The sequence below is a fragment of the Mauremys mutica genome, chromosome 2 (genome assembly GCF_020497125.1).
Source record: "Mauremys mutica isolate MM-2020 ecotype Southern chromosome 2, ASM2049712v1, whole genome shotgun sequence".
Lineage (NCBI taxonomy): Eukaryota > Metazoa > Chordata > Testudines > Geoemydidae > Mauremys > Mauremys mutica.
The window spans coordinates 54203805-54216773 of record NC_059073.1 but is presented as its reverse complement, the minus strand read 5'-3'; the positions used below and the strand labels follow the sequence as shown (position 1 = coordinate 54216773).

Sequence of the window (12969 nt, the reverse complement as noted above, 5' to 3'; positions counted from 1 at the left end):
TAGAAAGATAAACTCTCTAATCTTTGTGACACCTTGGATGCTATAGTGAGGAGCACTGTAGAAGAGCCCATGAAGGAATTAATAATTCTGTATTCAGAGCAGGGTTTGAATGGTGTGCAGCAAATAAGGCAGGAACCACATACTTAAGTGCACACCATCCAGCCTGTGAACTGAATGATGCAAGGATCCTGTGGAAAAAACAGTATGTGCTCATGTAATTAAAGATGATCATAATGCACATGTGGGTTGAATTAAAGTTGCACTAGCACCTTTAACTCCAGCATTTAGTAACTTTGCTCCATTTTGCAACCTGAATATTCTTTTTTCATCACATCTTTTAGACAAAGGTGGCTATTTTGATTTGAATTAAGTTGCATCATCCCTCTGCCCCTGCCCCACCATCTCTTCGCAGTTTGGCTCTGGTGGGTGTCAGGAGTGCTGGGAGCAGCTGCTCCATCTCTCGCCTGACTGCAGCAGCTCGTCTGCTGTATTGCAGTGAAATGGGAGAAAGAGCAGCTCTAAGTGAGCGCTCTCTCTCCCCACAGTGAGCGGGAAAGGTGTTCCACTGCCCCTGCCCATGCCTGGGGGGAAGCCTAGCATGAGGTGGCCTCTCTCCCTGCCAGCAGTGAAGCTTTTGTCCGAGTTCTCCCCCTGGAAAGAAGCCTCCAGGTGAGTTGAAGGAAGCCCAGTATCTGCTTGTTATGGAAGGTGGAGACACTGAGTTTTCTGGGGTGAAGGGGTTTGGGGATCACTATATCAGTTGGCTGGAGGAGGTACAGGCTGAGTTTTCTGCGTGTGGCGGAAGGTAGCATCAGTTCAGTTGGCTCATGGGGATGGGTGGGTGGAGTGGGCAAAGAATCAATCGAATGGGACCATGTGCTCAGAAGTGACACATCTTTGAAAAATGCTTTAATGTTATGTTTGTGTATCTAGGGCAAACATGACTGTGGGCGGGGTCTAGAGTTTCCAGTGCATGTTGGCTGGGTGGCTTTCAATTGGAAGTTGGGGTAATTTCAGGTGCCCTTGTGTTCCCTGGCTAGTTTTCGTGGTTCTACAATCGCACTTCTCTGTTGTTACGTGGAGACTCACAAAAATAACAGGGGAAATGGTATGCAAAATACCATCAAATGCACAAAGCAAAACTTAAAAAAAGGGAACTTTAAACTCTTTCAGTTGTGTTATTTGTAACAATAGTGAGTAAACAGGTTTTAAACATGTGGGTTTTTTTCTTTAACTTTGATAGTGACTTTTTAATAAGCATGATTTTTCACCTGAGAGTTTATTTTAAAATGACTAGTAAATAGGAAGTAGGGTGTGGGGTTTTGGTTCTGATTTTTTTTTTTGGTTCCTAAAATTCATGGTCTACAATTTTTCTAAAATGCAGGACATTGTAATTGGTATTCCAAAGTTTGATATAGCAGATCCCATGGTTTCCCCCACCTTTGTTATTTCCTGCTTCCCCACACTCTGCCTAGTTTCGTTCTTCTCTTTATGAGCCTGCATTTAAAAAGAATCATCTCTCAGAGCTTCTTTATATATCATAAGGAAGCAAAAAGGAGACAATCCTTCCCCCTTTAAATCTATAATAATAATAATAATTAATTATATAGCCCTCCATCAATAGATCTCAAAATGCTTTGTAAAAGTGCTCAGTATCATTACCCCCATGTTACAGTTGGGGGAACTGAGGCACATAAAGGTGAAATGACTTGCTCATGGTCCCCTAGCTGGCCACTGGTAGAGCTAGGAATATAGAACCTAGGTTTCTGGAGTGGTTCTTCCACTAGGCAAACTCTGCAAGTTTGGTGCCTATTTCAGTGAGCCCTATCAGCATGTTCTTTTGGGATGACCAAACAGACTTGTGAAATGTTGCCCATATCCCAAACATCACCAAGAAATTTGGTGCTTCATCCCCAAATGCTTCAGAATTTGTGACATCAGGGTTCTGTTCTATGCCTCCCTCTATAATTAATAATTATGGTCCATATCCTGCAAAGAGAACCATGTGAGAGAACCCCCAATGAAGCCCACAGGGCTGTGCGGGGGTCTGCTGGCCTTGGCTCTTTGCAGGATTGGGTCCATTCTAGAAACACAAAACAGATTTGAATCACAAGTTCAATTAAACTGAGTATATTTGAGCACTTTTCTTAAACTTGGATTTTTTTTTTAAAGTGACGTTAGAGTTTGTGTGAAGTGGCAGATTGTGAAAGATGCCTTGGAAAGTGAAATCTTCAGTCAATAGGACAGACGCAGCACAAGCAGTGGCAGTGTGAGCTTGTCACTTGCCACGATAGCTCTGCATTAGTCTTTCACCCTGAACCAGAGGATGAAAAGGTAGTTCAGTTTCCATATTCACACAACAGTCCTTGGATTCCCTGCTGAGCTAGTGGGAATTATCGATGTAGATATCTGACTTTTGAGATCTTTCTCCTAGACTGAGACTCACCAGCAATTTATCTCACGCAAGTCTGCAAACAACCCCTGTCTTTCAGTTACTACTGACTTGAGACTAATTGGAACCAGTGAGCGACTGTTGAAATCTTACTTTATATGCCACAATGATGCAATCTCTTTAAGCATCTAGCTTCCACTATGTATTTGCTCTACTCAGGGGTTGTGTGGTTTTTAAAAAAACAACAAAAACTACATTTCTAATTTGAAGGGTTTCACAAGGTTTTAAAAAATATTTCCACTTACTGTCTAAAATCAAGGTTTCTCCTTTAGGGGTGTATCTAGAATTAGATGGATTTTAAAGCTTTGAGATTGTAATGCAACACATATAGATAGGCTTTGATTATTGTAACTGCTAGCTGTGTAGAATAGATGCATTTTAAAAATGTTTCTCCGTGCAATGTGTTCTCTCTGTGTAATAGCTGTGATCATCTATTTAAGTTGTATGTCAATTTTTCCACTTACCATAGTCATTTTGTAATAACAAATGTCTTCCACTAGCAAATTACATAGTTTGGCCTTGGGATCATAGGTGCTGACTCCATGGGAAAAAAATAATGGGTGCTCAGCACCCACCAGCCACAGTGGTTTGATGGTGCTGCCAATCAACTCTTTGGCAGCTGGAGCAGGCATTTGGGGAGGGTGCAGAGCAGTGAGTGGTGGAGTCCTCGGGGAAGGGGTTGGAGTGGGGTTGGGAAGAGGCGGAGCAAGGGCAGGGCCTTGGGAGGGGGCATGACCTCAGGATGGAGTGGGGGTGGAGCATCCCCGGGAAAAATAAAAGTATGCTTGGAATAACATGAGTGGTGATGGGGGAGAAGTCCAGAGAAAGGCAGAGTTCTAATCTAACACTGGGTCCTTTTATGAAATACCCTAAATAGGAACTGTGACTTTGAAATAATTCTCATAGTACTTCATCCTGAACTAGTCTATGAGATAAGGCTGAAAGCAATTATTGACAGTTTCACAGCGTTAAGGTTGAGATTAGGGCTAGGTCAAATTTGCTCAGCCAGGAGCAAGAATTGATAAGAGAGTTGTCATCTAGGGTAATACTTCCAAGCACTTTTAGTAAGTCTGCTTCAAAGTATGGCACATTAGTATTAACAAGGTAAATTTGAGCATGGTGATAGAACATAGGGAAGAGGAATGCTTTAGACTCAGTGCCTTAAACTGGAGTGTCTGAAAAACAAGAAAATTAATGCAACAGTAACATTTTATAGTCCTGAGTGAGCAGTCCCATTGACTCCAATGCTTAAATGTAGACATGTGCTTAAAGATGGGATTTTCAAAAGTACCTGAGTGATTTAGGAGCACACATTCTGTTGACTTTCATTGGGATTTATGCTCCTAAATCACTTAGGGCAGGGTTTTCAAACGTGCTGAAGGATCTTGTTGATTCAAGGCCTAACGGGTGCATTAATTGAATCCCCCGTAACAGTTCACTTGTTGTACTTCAGAAATGGACAGCCACTGCAAGTGACAAGCCTTTAAAAATATATATCCATTATGCAGCAGCATTTATTTTATTTATTTTAATTTCAGAAAGATACAGACAGTAAAGAAACAGGGACTTGTATTTGCTACAGGGAGCAGTTTTCAGCACATAGTTTTCAGTTGTATGTTGTAATTAATTACCATGACATGGTGCTAGTCCAGAATTTATAGATTGCACAGATATGCATTGATTTCATGATTTGATTTGTTCTTTGTGTTTGGGATTTTCAAAGGAGCCTATGGGAGTTAGGTACACAACTTCCAGTGGGATTTCGGTGCCTACCTAATAACTACTTTAGGCTCTTTTGACAATCCCAGTCTTGAGACATTTTCTGAGTTATCCTTTAAGTGCTCTAGCAGTCAATGGTAGGTCTGGAGCAGGACAGATGGCTGTTTGGCTCTTTGATCCAGTTGATTGTCTTACTGAGGGTATGGTCCAAGTCCCTGGACCAAATGTGTTTGCAGAGGTTCTCAAATGAGGTAAGTCTCAGTGCATTTATCTCCCTTGCTGTAGGGTATTTTTCTGATCAGCATAAACCTGTAACCTTAGTGGAATAAAGCAGGTAACATTTTAGTTTTCTCTTCTCTGCATTAGCAAACTCAGAAGCTGGCAAATAATTTGTGTGTTACCCAATATGAATATTGTAGAGAATCTACATGGGGAGTTAGAGGACATAGTTTAGAAACTTGAAAACAGATGTTTATTACATCTACTTTTAAGTGCCTCAAAGTAGCTAAGAATTTTTAGCCTTTGGAGTCTCGCATCTACAAACATTCTGAGAGAAAATGGTCCCTGTTACAGGCTGGCTGGCTGCTTGCAATAAAACAGGCCCAGCAGCACCCATATGCTAGAACATGTGCTCTCACTTTGGCCAATTCAGAGGGGGGCGGGGCAGCACATGGGGCTATAAGGAGGCAGGCTGTCAGTGAGAAAGGGGCATTGTGAATCACAATTTGTGATCCCACATTGTGTAAGGATTGGGTTCAGCTTCTCAGCCTAAAATGGGAGAGGGGTTTCTAGGCACAGAATGGACACTGTTGCAGACAGCAACCGCATGGTCATGTGGTCACAGTGCATGTATTTATGGAGGGCCCCCAAAAAGCACAGGGCCTCTCCAAGTGCAGGTGGTCACCCCTTACTGCCTCTGCCTAAGAGCAGGCCTGTGGAGCATCACACAAATGCCTGAACATTGTATGTTCAGGAGGCATAAGGAATTGTCAGATGCAGAATAGAAGGGAAATACAAGCGCACTCTGTGGGTACCCAACACAATAAGATGTCTGTAACACCAATCTGTTGGATAGATTCTGAACCTCATTCTCCCATTATCTTATTTAAAAAAATCAACCTTCTGCTAGATTTCATTTTTCAAACTGAATTAGATTTTAAGAGGGATATGTCAGTTTCCTGGAGAAATTGCCTCAAGACTGCTTTGTCAGATGTAGATAAGTCTGTTTTGTCTATTAGAAAACAAGGTGGCATAAAAATATCAGTGCTCTGACTGGTTTGCTTCCCACTCAGCTCCTCGAGGGCAGATTACTGTGCAGGTTCAAGGGTGCCATGTGTTCCAAAATGGCTTCCACACTCTCAAGTGTGGACTCTGCATTTTAAATCGGGTCTGGCCAGGGCCGGCTCTAACTTTTTTGCCACCCCAAGCAAAAAAGAAGAGTGCTGCCCCGCCATGCCGCCCGAAGCCCCGCCCCCTGAGCGCCGCGCTGCCGAAACAAAAAAAAACCCTCCGACGCTGCCCCGACAAACCAAAACAAACAAACAAACAAAAAAACCCCAAGCGCCGCCCTGCCCCAAGGTGCCGCCCCAAGCACGTGCTTGGTCGGCTGGTGCCTGGAGCCAGCCCTGGGTCTGGCCCTTGTCACTTTAGCAGCCAAGCTAGTTCAGAGGGGAGCCATGTTGTGTTTGTTTTCAAATGCACTTCCTCTAGCGTTTTACTTTGTTAAATCCCACATGAGGGACATCCAGCAGGAGGAGAGTTTGGGAAGTCAGGGGGATCCTAGAAAGTGCTAGATGTATAAATGCCACAGGAGTGGAGAGAACAGCCTTTGGCAATGTTTAGAAAAGCAGCCAGTTGTGAACCGAGCGACCTGCAAACAGAGGAGAAGCAAACAGGTAGTTTGCCTGGCGGGAGTTCCCACAGAGTTTTTGCCTTTCAGGCTTCTGTGAGCAGTAAATACAACATTTGAAGAGGCTCTTAGAAGGAAGACAATGTGGATTGGATAGTGAGAAATCAGCTGTTGTGACCTGCACAGGACATGCCATGTTTGTCTTTCTCCCAGAGGATAGAAGTGACTTCGTCTGTAGGAAGTGAAAGCTGGTCTCCATATTGGAAGAAAAGGTTAAAGGACTAGAGACCCAAGTATCAACCCTGCATTGCGTGAGAGAAAATGAAGACTTTCTGAATGGAAGTCAGTTTGGTACTGCAGTGCAGAACGGGGAAGAAAATTGGCAGCATGTGACCTCCAGAAGAAAAAAGAGGAGAATCCATGTACCCCCAGTGTAGATAGAGGTAATAAGCCATTTTCAGGCTGTCTGCAGAGGTACTACAGCAGAGAATGGTTTGGAAGAGTCATCTGAGGAAAGGGATCAGAATGAGACTCTATCGACCAGAAGGCATGGGATGCATTGTCCTAGGGATAGGGGTTCCACGACCACCAGTCCCAAGAGGAGGAGAGAGGTGGTGGTGGTTGGGGACTCCCTCCTAAGGAGGACGGAGTCATCCATCTGCCATCTAGACTGGGTAATTCGAGAAGTGTGCTGCTTGCCTGGAGCTAGAATTCAGGATGTGATGGAGTGTCCACCAAGATTGATCAAACCTTTGGACCACTACCCCTTCCTATTTCTCCACATGGGCACCAATGATATTGCCAAGAATGACCTTGAGCAGGTCACTGCAGACTATGTGACTCTGGGAAGAAGGAAAAAGGAGTTTGAGGTGCAAGTTGTGTTCTCATCCATCCTCCCGTTGAAGGAAAAGGCCCAGGTAGGTGTCATCGAGTTGTGGAAGAAAATGCGTGGGATGTTGTTCCAGGAAGAAGGATTGCTAGGAAGAGATGGAATCCCCACCTAACGAAGAGAAGGAAGAGCATCTTCGCAGGCAGGCTTGCTAACCTAGTGAGGAAGGCTTTAAACTAGATTCACCGGGGGATGGAGACCTAAGCCCAGAGGGAAGTGAGGAAGTGGGATACCGGGAGGAAACACAAGGAGGAGGGTGCAACAGGGGAGGCCTTCTGATTCATACTGAGAAAGTAGGGCAATCAGCTAGTTATCTTAGGTACCTGTACATGAACAAAAGCCTGGGAAACAAGCAGGAAGAATTGGAAGTCAAGGAACTATGATGTGATTGGAATAAGAGACTTGAGGTAACTCACATGACTGGAGCACTGTCATGGATGGGTATAAACTGTTCAGGAAGGATAGTCGGGGGAGAAAAGGTGGAGGAGTTGCACTATATGCAAGAGAGCAGTATGATTGCTCATAGCTCCAGTATGAAACTGGAGAAATGCCTGTTGAGAGTCTTTGGGCTAAGTTTAGAGGCAAGCGCAACAAGGGTGGTGTCATGGTGGGCATCTGCTGTAGACCACCAGACCAGGAGTATGAGGTAGACAAGGCTTTATTCGGACAACTAACAAGTTTCCAGATCACAGGCCCTGGTTCTCATGGGGGACTTCAATCGTCCTGATATCTGCTGGGAGAGAAATACAGCAGTGTACAGACAACCCAGGAAGTTTTTAGAGAGTGTTGGGGGAGGACAACTTCCTGGTACAAGTGCTGTAGGAACCAACTAGGGGCCATGCTTCTTTTGACCTGCTACTCAGAAACAGGGAAGAATTGGTAGGGGAAGTAGAAGTGGGTGGCAACCTGGGTAGCAGTGACCATGAGATGGTCGAGTTCAGGATCCTGACAAAAGGAAGAAAGGAGATCAGCAGAATATGGACCCTGGACTTCAGGAAAGCAGACTTTGATTCCCTCAGGGAACTGATGGGCAGGATCCCGTGGGAGGCTAATATGAAGGGGAAAGGAGAGCTGGCTGTATTTTAAAGAAGCCTTATTGAGGGCGCAGGGACAATCCATCCTGATGTGCAGAAAGAATAGCAAATATGGCAGGCGACTAGCTTGGCTTAACAGAGAAATCTCTGAGCTTAAACACAAAAAGGAAGCTTACCAGAAGTGGAAACTTGGACAGATGACTAGGGAGGAGTATAAAAATATTGCTTGAGCATGCAGGGGTGTAATCAGTTGTGCTTTGGCCTTCTTGGAGTTGCAGCTAGCAAGGGATGTAAAGGGTAACAAGAAGGGTTTCTACAAGTATGTTAGCAACAAGAAGAAGGTCAGGGAAAGTGTGCAACTCTTACTGAATGAGGGAGGCAACCTAGTGACAGATGATGTGGAAAAAGTTGAAGTACTCAATGCTTTTTTTTTTTTTTTTGCCTTGAACTTCACAGACAAGGTCAGCTCCCAGACTACTGCACTGGGCAGCACAGTATGGAGAGGAGGTGAGCAGCCCTCAGTAGTGAAATAACAGATTAAGGACTATTTAGAAAAACTGGACGAGCACAAGTCCATGGGTCCAGATGTAATGCATCCGAGGGTGCTGAGGAAGTTGGCTGATGTGATTGCAGAGCCATTGGCCATTATCTTTGAAAACTCATGGCAATCGAGGGAGGTCCCGGCTGATTGGAAAAAGGCAAATATAGTTCCCATCTTTAAAAATAGGAAGAAGGAGAGTCTGGGGAACTACAGACTGGTCAGCCTCACCTCTGCTCCATGATTTTTCTGGGGAAAGATCCTCAAAGAATTCCATTTTGAAGCACTTGGAGGAGAGGAAGGTGATCAGGAACAGTCAACATGGATTCACCAAGGGCAAGTCATGCCTGAACAACCTGATTGCCATCTATGATGCGATAATTGGCTCTGTGGATATTAGGGAAAGTGGTGGATGTGATATATCTTGACTTTAGCAAAGCTTTTGATAAGGTGGTCTGCAGTATTCCTGCCAGTAAGTTAAAGTATGGATTGGATGAATGGACTATAAGGTGGATAAAAAGCTGGCTAGATCGTCGGGCTCAATGGGTAGTGATCAATGGTTTGATGTCTAGTTGGCAGCTGGTATCAAGTGGAGTGCCCCAGGGGTTGGTCCTGGGGCCGGTTTTGTTCAACATCTTCATTAATGAGCTGGATGATGGGATGGATTGCACCCTCAGCAAGTTCGCAGATGACACTAAGCTGGGGGGAGATGTAGATACGCTGGAGGGTAAGGTTAGGGTCCAGAGTGACCTAGACAAATTGGAGGATTGGTCTAAAAGAAATCTGAGGTTCAACAAGGACAAGTGCAGAGTTCTGCACTTAGGATGGAAGAATCCCATTCACTACTACAGGGTGGCTGGCTAAACGGCAGTTCTGCAGAAAAGGACCTGGGGACAGATAGTCACATAGTCTGCAGTGACCTGCTCAAGGTCATTCTGGCAGACGGCAGAACAAGGAGTAATGGTCTTAAGTTGACAGTGGAGGAGGTCTAGGTTGGTTATTAGGAAAAATTATTTCACTAGGAGGGTGGTGAAGCATTGGAACGGGTTACCTAGGAAAGTGGTGGAATCTCCATCCTTAGAGGTTTTTATGGCCCGGCTTACAAAGCTCTGGCTGGGATGATTTAGTTGGGGTTGGCCCTGCTTTGAGCAGGGGATTGGATTAGATGACCTCCTGAGATCTCTTCCAAACCTAATCTTCTATGATTCTATGATGTTCAAAGACCCAGGGTCAGATTGCCTGCTGCGCCCAGAGGAGCCACCATGGAGCTGAATTCAACTCTCTGATTCTCTGCATGGCCATCACCTTGAATGCAGATTAGAATAGCCTAGGAGCTACTCTAGCATGTGCCAGCTGGCAGCAATCTCCTTGGGACCATTCAGTAGCTGAGGACAGTGGGAGCACTGACATGCCTTTCTTCACCCTCAAAACGGTCCTCCCTGCAGAGCAGGGGATGTAGGGGCTGGCTATGCCAGCTCTGTACCCATTGGGGACTGTCTCATGCAGGAAGAATCCTACCTAAGGGGTTGTGACCAGTCTCCATTTCATTGTTATTGCCTGAGCAGTGCAAAAGGGAGTTAATGCTGTTTGTGTAAATAGAGACCACATTGTTGGTTCCAAGGAAGGATGCATGCTAAGGAAAAATCCAACATGAATATTACATGAGATTGCCTCTTTGTGTACCAAATGGGTCTTGTTTGAGGGACAGCATTTTTCAGCATGGCTCTGATTTGTGATATAAGTTGTATGGTTAGGACATGACTTTTCAGAAGTGCTGAAATCAGCTGAAGTCAGTGGGAGCTGTAGATGTTTAGAAGAGCTGATTGAAAATCAGAATTTCAATCCCACAGGAAATTCTGATATTTTGACATTTGTTTTTGTCCAAATCAGGACCCAAAAGTTCCAAAATGCTCCCAAATTATAACATTTAGTTTTGACTTGGTTGGACACAGATTGTCTAACCTCCTGAGTTACCATGATGCCTCATGGGAAGTGTACATGTGAAGTGCCACATGCCCCACATTTGGGGTGACCAGACAGCAAATGTGAAAAATCAGGACAGGGGGTTGGGGGAAATAGGGGCCTATATAAGAAAAAGACCCAAAAATCGGGACTGTCCCTATAATATCGGGACATCTGATCACCCTACTCACATTCTTCTTTCCATCTCCCATGATGGTCACATGACTTCTGTGCTGCGCTGCATTTGTTCAACCAGAGAGGAGACGGTGGTGCCTCATGGGAGATGTAGTCCAGCCAGGGAGCCTCACCCATAAAGGAAAATGGGGACAAGAGGCTTCTGAACTGCAATTCTCATGAGGTATTGTTGCAGCTCAGGTGAATGTAATGCTGAATTGACCAAAAATGTTTTGATTTGGATTGATCAGACCTGGAACTAAGTATTTCATTTCAGTTTTCCAAAAAACTTTCATTTTGTGGAAACTGCATTTTCTGTCAAAAATACTTGAAATATGAATATATATGTGAACATTTCTGACATGCTCAAGGGTAGAGCACTTGTGAAAATCAGGCCAGTTATTTAAAGGCCTTAATATGGATTTGAAAGCCTGAATTTAGGCTACTATTTTTGAATATCTGGGCTAGTGAATCAGTGCAGGAATGTTTTCTTAACAGGGCTATAATGGCTTGGATTAATTTTTGGTGTAATAATATCCATGGGACTAATGTAATTTAAAACTTGATTTTCCTTTCACATTAATAGCCATTTATATCCCATCTCCAGTACAAGAGAGGTGAAAATAAGAAGCAAAAGGAGTATGGAAATCAGATTTTAAAAGCACATTAAGAATAAAACTCAAATTGCATAAAGCGGGGTGAGATTGAGGGTATGTCATTTGGAAGTCCTAAGGCACCTATGTGGTTTTAAATAGATCAAAGAGACAACAATAGTAAGAGGGGGAAAATATCAGAGTAAAACTGAAGCAAAAGTCTGCAGTAGCATGTCTATCACTATATAAAACTGCATGCCCTGTTCTACTGTCCCACATTATTACTAGTTTATATTCCTGTTCAGATTACCTAACTCCTGAATCTGACCTCGGGGGGGATTGACTGCTCTTCTTTATTTTACTGTCTTGAGACAGCTGCACTGAATTTCCCATTGACACCTGCAGTTGTGATCCCTGCAGTGAGAATCTATTAATTCTTTCCATCTGTCTGGATCAACAGCTATAGCAACCATACAGTGTTTCCTGGGCTCAGAATCTCTTCTGCAGTGCATGCTTCGTCACCCTGCCCCTCACATCTGTGCATTAAGGCTGTTTATGTGATCATCAAATATGAACAATTATATTCGTTACTGTCATGTGCAAGGGTGAAAGACCACCTGGGGCATCGTCTGGGATTGTTGTATACAGTCATAAATGGGCCATCCCATTCCCAGGGAACTTTTAATTAGAGTCAGGGGGATAGAAGGAAGTATGTGTATCCCCAGTGTCCTGGCCTAATTCCATCTGGATTACATTCTACCTGTCTATATCCCTCCAGGTTAGCTGGATGCAATATTCTCGTCACTTCTCTGTGCATAACGTTGTGATGTGATAAACTCTGGCTGGATTTCACCCTATATGTTGGCAGTGGTAAAAAGAATCTATATATAATTTATGAAACTTTTTGGGATCCTTCTACATGAAATATACAGGTTGTATCTGTGTGTGTACATGTGTGTGCAGGGGGGAGGGATAGCTCAGTGGTTTGAGCATTGGCCTGCTAAACCCAGGGTTGTGAGTTCAATCCTTGAGGGGGCCACTTAGGGCTCTGGGGCAAAAATTGGTTTTGCTAGTGAAGGCAGGGGGCTGGACTCAATGACCTTTTCAAGGTCCCTTCCAGTTCTAGGAGATTGGTATATTACCTTTATTACACACATTATTCCCAAATTGCCTTGGTTTTGGCCTCTTGGCTGGAAAAAGTAAGACCTCAGCAGCACCCAACTTCAAACTTTACCATAGGCCAGACTATCCCATCTCCTGTGAAGCAAGGGGGTTTTCAGATGGGCTTAGGTTGTGACCATTGGTATGAGGTCAAAAGAAGAAACCTTGAAGCATGATATATGCTGCAACCTGTCTATCTCTGAGCACATCTCTCTCTCTCTCTCTCTCTGTTTCTGCTGTAATCTCACTGAGTACAAAATTGCCTGAATGGATCTGGCCACTAGAAGATTGTCCTGCATATGAGGACTGCCCCAGTGGTATAAAGCAACTATACTGACTCTATGCCTCTTGGCCACTGGCAGAGGGGGCCTGGCTGTGAAATCCCCCTGCCCCAGCAATCCTCAGTGGCTGGAATGGCCTCGGGGTGGGGCTCGTCTAGTTTTATACCAGGTACTGTCTGATGTCACCCGGGATTGAACAGGAGACCTCCAGCTCTAAAAGCATCTCTAGAGCTTGAGCTAGAGATCCAGACTCTGTAGCCAACCATTGTACAGTCTCATGTTTCCTCTGTGGCTCGGGCACGGGGTGGGGTGAGGGC

The 12969-nt window shown here is 44.4% G+C and overlaps 1 long non-coding RNA gene across 1 annotated transcript in view; it reads left to right on the top strand.

Moving 5' to 3' along the window:
* Nucleotides 1-401: 401 nt before the first annotated feature.
* The window catches only part of LOC123363472, a 59272-nt gene continuing 46704 nt past the window's right edge, over nucleotides 402-12969 (top strand). The window contains exon 1 of the long non-coding RNA XR_006576768.1: nucleotides 402-669. This is a non-coding gene — a long non-coding RNA (uncharacterized LOC123363472). The remainder of the gene's footprint in view (nucleotides 670-12969) is intronic.